Source organism: Mus musculus, chromosome 16, assembly GCF_000001635.26.
Source record: "Mus musculus strain C57BL/6J chromosome 16, GRCm38.p6 C57BL/6J".
NCBI classification, from domain to species: Eukaryota; Metazoa; Chordata; class Mammalia; order Rodentia; family Muridae; genus Mus; species Mus musculus.
The window spans coordinates 36,735,487-36,741,003 of record NC_000082.6 but is presented as its reverse complement, the minus strand read 5'-3'; the positions used below and the strand labels follow the sequence as shown (position 1 = coordinate 36,741,003).

Below are 5,517 nucleotides of genomic sequence, written 5' to 3'. Positions count from 1 at the left end.
AGGTGGTGCAATGAACTGAACTGGTTTCACAGAGAGACCTGTACTCTGGTTAGTGAAAGAAGCCATATCTAAAGGCCAAATGCTGCTTACTTCTCTGACTGCAGAAAAGGCACAACTATAAGGCTGAGAAACACATCATTGGTTGCTAGGCTTCTGAGACAGAGGATCTGCTGACTATAACAGAGAAGCACGAGAAAGTTCTTGGGCTGATGGAGCTGCTGTGTGTGATGGGGGAGCATGCTGTCTGCAACAACCATTCTCAACAGAATGATTCTGCAAGGTCCAAGACATGTTGTTACCATGTTATTTATTGAAGTTAACTTATTTATCACAATTGCTTTGGGTGTCTACTGGGTAGAGGCATGGGATGCTTTTTATAATTCTAGATGGAAAGGACAGCCCCTTTCTCTACAACAAAGAGATATCTGACTCTAAATATGCTAGAGTGCAGCAGCTGAGATCTGTGCATAGTCAAACCTCACACCCTTGTCCATAAGGGCAGCAGAAATTGACTCAATGGGTTAACAGTAGACACAAACAAACAGGACATGAAGTTAGGAAGAATGTGTGCTGGGAACTCCCAGGAAAATTGCAAGAGTTAAAGGGGTAGAGATATAATGCAGATATACTGTATACATATAGTACATTTTCAGAGTCTAAATAGAAAGGAAGTTGAAAGAGTTACAAGGGTAGAGACACAACCAGGACAAATTGTATATAGAGAGTACATTTCCAGAGACCACATAAACATACTTTTAAAACTGAGGTCACACAGAATTAATATCAACATGTAAAGAAAAATTTAAACCAATCAAAATGTCAAAAAATGCATCAGCTAAATATGGACATACATTAAAGTATAGACCATTTCTCAAGAAAACTAACACCATTATGGTGAGCTTGCTCAGAAAACATAGCAAATTCCTTCATGTGCTTAGCGGATTTGATATCTTACAATATAAGCTTCACAATTTTTCACAATCCCCTTTCACACATTTCCTTATGTCTTTCCCTAGGTTTTTTTTTTTTCTGTCCACACTGGGGTTTATTTTGAAATAGCTTTAATGGCCAACACTCCTATTGCAGGGTCATTGATTAATACACACATATCAGCTTTCAGAACACATTTCCAAATGTAAGCAGAGCCTTTGGCTTCTGGCCGAGATAAAAGAACAGGAGTGGGATTTACCATCTTGCCTCAAACAGACCAACTAGACTGAATCTAAGCTTAAAGTCACTGGGTTCCTGACAACCGGGTCAGTAATCCCTGAGGTGAGGAGTGAAAGAAACAAGCCATAAAACTTCTTGGATTTACTGCCTTTACAGATAAGTAGGGAGAACTTAATTAGCCCACTGGATGCACTGAAATAAGAACTTCACAAAGACCAGGGCAGCTGGAATTCATAGGCCAGAGCACCAGCGTGAAGAGTGCAGCATAATGACAGCCAGCATCCTACAGATCTGCATGAGGTCCCAGCTGGGTGTTCCAAAGGATACTAGGTGTGTTCATGTAAGGAAACTACCTAACACGTGAAAAGAATTATTTAAAGGCATGCAAGGGAATTGAGTCCAGGACTCACACTAGGCAAAGAACAGTGTATTTTCTTGCAAGCTAGATTTGAAAACTAACTATTCATAGGTGCTGAATATCATATTGGAGAACATGAGTAGTGAGGATTTTCTAGTCACAGATGAACTGCTCTAAAGTCACCTGATAAATGTCTGAAAGGATGAAGCTATTTCTTCTTTGCAACATCAGTGTGCCTGAGAACAAATACAAAGGAAAAACAAAAACAAGAATGTGTGGAGAACGTTGGTGGCTGCTTGTGTTGGTGGTTTCCAGTTGTAAAGAACACTGCAACTAACACCCAGTGTGGTATACGGAGGAGTCAAAAGGGAAACTCTAGGGAATTTACCATCATGCACTAATTCCAAGATCCCCAAGCAGCCTCAAACTCATCTTCTTCCTGTCCAGAGATCTACCTGTGTTTATAGTATTATGGTCAGGTTTGTTTTGCTTTGCTTTGCTTTAGCTACAAGGAGATGGAATACCTGGACACTGTGTGATGGCTATTCTTGGTTGTCAACTTGACTACATCTGGAATTATCTAAAACCCAAGCAGCTGGGTATACCTGTAAGGGATTTTTTTTCCCTCTTAATTAAATCATTTGAAGTGGAGAGACCCACTTTTAAGAGGGATCTTTTGAGGTGAGAAGATCCACCTTTAATCTGGGCCACACCTTCAGGTGGCAATTTATATAAAGGCATGGAAGAAGGAAGTTTTCCCTCTTTGCCTTCTCTGTTCTTTGTTGGCAAACCTATTCCTTCGTTGGCATTAAAGCCTACTTCTTCGAGATTCTGACATATACTGAGGACCAGCAGAGATATCCAGCCTCATGGACTGAATAACATACTGGGGATCCTTGGATCTTCCACCGATAAAGAGCCATTGTTGAACTAGCTGGACCATAGCCTGAAAGTTATTTTAATAAATCTTCTTTCTAAATATATATATTGCCACAGCATCTCTTTATGTCTTGCTGGTATGTATAGAGAGATGTCTTCATACCTATCTAGGTCACAGATGTCTTTCATGTGATTGCAACCTGCCACTAGAAGAACTACCTCCCTTTTTTGTACCCAATACACTTGCTAAAAAGTCAAACACAATTTTTGTTCTGTCTTGTTGATCCTTTTAGTTTTTCCAAAGATTAGGGTAGAGGGCTCTTTGGGAGGTGACAGAAAGAATTGGTATGGCAACAGAGGAGGACTTGTTAGGTCTTCTGTGGTCCCTGAGAAACTATGAGACCTGTACAAAGGTACATAGACTTAGGTTGCAATGTTTAGCCTGAGTAAGAGCATGTAGCCAGGTTCCTAAGCTGAACTCAAACAAACAAACAAAGCCAGTTAGCTAAACCCACCTTTACCATAGCTGACATCTTCAGCTCAGATGCCATCCTATGGCAAAGGAGGCCCTTAATCTGAACTAAAGCTAAGCTCATTCTTACTCTGTTCAGATGGCAGCTTTGTTTCATTACTGGCAAGAACATAGACTTTAGAGTAACAGACTCTTGGATTTCTTTTTTTTTTTTTATCTAATTTTATTTATTTATTTTTACTTGTTCACTTTACATCCTGCTCACTGCCCCTTCCCACAATCCTTGCCCGCTCCTCTTCTCCTCTGTGTGGGTGGGGACCTCCCGGGTATCCCCCGACCCTGCACTTTGGGTCGAGGTGCTTTCTCTCCCACTGAGGCCAGACAGGACAGCCCAGCTAGAAGAACATATCTTACATACAGGCAACAGCTTTTGGGACAGCCGGTCCAGTTGTTTGGGACTCACATGAAGACTGAGGGGCACAGGTGGCCTAGGTGCAGCCTGTGTATGATCGTTAGTTGGTGGTTCAGACTCTGAGAGCCCCAAGACTCTGTTGCTCTTCCTGTGGAGTTCCTATTCCTTCAGGACCTCAATTCTTCCTCCTATTCTTCTGTAAGAATCCCTAAGCTCCATCTACTGTTTGGCTGTGGGTGTCTGTATCTGTCTGAGTCAGCTGCTGGTTGAGCCTCTCAGGGTACAGCTTGTTCCTGTACGTCTTTCTTCTTACGCATGAGGTCAGAGGCAGAGACTAGGTTGGCCGGTGCAGTCTTTTGGGTGGTGGGTGTGCTATTAGCTCCATGTCAGGGTCCAGAGGATACTTTCTCTTCTGTTGCTGGGCAGCTGCTGCACATCTGTCAATGAACTCAAACAGCATCTCCTTGGTGAGAGGGTTGGAGATGGTATTGCACACAGCCATGGCTGTGTTGTAGGCATTTGGGAAACTCTTGTCTATTCTCTGTCTCATGAAGACCCAGCTGTTGCTCTCAAATGTGCATTCTAGAATATGTGCATCTTATTAGTTCTTTTATCATCTTGATTTGTGCAAAAGGTCTTTCATAATCTCTAACATAGAGAAGACCAACATTCCAGGGAAACAACCCTTCTCCTCTGGTTCTCGTTATCTTCAGTGGAAAACCTACAGAGTTTAGACTGGGAGGTTCCCATTTCAAAATGTCATCACATCGACTGGGTGTGTATTTTCCAATAGGTTGAAAAATAAGTCCATCCATTTCATGGCTGACTTCTTTGGCAAAACTTCCTTCCAGAAGCTTTGAAATACTGATGTCAAAAAAAAAATAGTTTAGGTCTGACACTAAATAGTTCCCGTGTTTTGTCAATGAGCCCAGTCTTCACTTTTTCATGTTGTGGATTTATAATTTCACATTCAGTACACTGGAGACAAATATTAAAATCACAGTCTCCAACTGGTTGTGCATTGAACTTAACTATGTCATATATCAAATATCTTAGAATGGCCTGTCTGTTTACTTTGCCAATGACCATTTCTCCATCAAAAAATGGTATATATAAATGCATTTTGGAGATCTTTGAGAAATGGAAACTCCAGATTTGAAACATGAAAAACTGATTTATCTCTGTCAATTATAAAAACATCCTTGGGGCCATCAATCAACATCACGCAACAAGTACCGTCTGCTTTCCAGTTTACTTTATATGGCTTCAGCTCTAAAAGTCTAATATTTTGCTTGTCCATGGAGACAGGCTGTGCTCCAGCGAACCCAGACCCTTTCCAGCCACAGAACTGATGACATTTTTGCTGTACCTCTCCTAACTTTGGTTGAATTGTTACTCGAGTTACGCCTTTAACGGTTGTTATGCCTTCCAAGAAAATAGCTACCAGTTTTAACCATTCTTTTCTCCTTTTACCAAAGGAAGCACTTGACCCTGGTTCTGAGTCCTTTTTCATCTTCATCCTCATCTTCTTCATCATCATCCTCAAAACACCAGTCTGGCAATACAGGTGGTACTGGTGTTTCTTCTATATGTCCGTAGTGATGGAAAAGTTCCTTCGAATAATCACTCTTATAGATTCCTGGTGGTCTGGCTTGGGCAAACGTAGCAACTGCTGCTTCAATGCTCCAATTCATTTTCTCCACCAAGAAGGCACATATAAGGAGACCAGTATGGTTGAAGCCATGGGTACAGTGAATGCCTCTAAGTTCAGATGGGCTTCTTTCATTAAACCTCTCGCACAGGTGAATGAATGTGTCAATATTCTCAGTTTTAGGTCATTCACCATGTCTTTTTCATTGAAGTTTCATATATTTGATTCCTTCTTTTTCTATGTCATTTCTGTCTGAGAACCTTGAAGTATTTGTCAGATGCACCAACAAGCTCACTTTAACCTTCAGACTCTTTAGATAATTTTTGAGTATACTGGGGTGGAACTGGTTTTCTTCAGCAGCTTGACCATCATATCTTGGCCCCAGCATCATTGTCAGAGGTAAGAATCTTTCTGCCACCTGCTGGCCACACCTTGGACAGGTCAGCCACTGTCATGGGATCTTGTGGTAAGCCATGTCTGCAGGGTACACTGCCACCTTGCTGACAACTCCTTAGTGAGCCGCCCCACACCAGCAGCTCCACCTGGGTCCTCAGTGGCACGACGCTTTCATTCAG

The 5,517-nt window shown here is 41.8% G+C and overlaps 1 pseudogene; it reads right to left on the bottom strand.

Annotated features, from left to right (window-relative positions):
* On the bottom strand, nt 3,593-5,517 carry Gm8538 (predicted gene 8538; annotated as a pseudogene).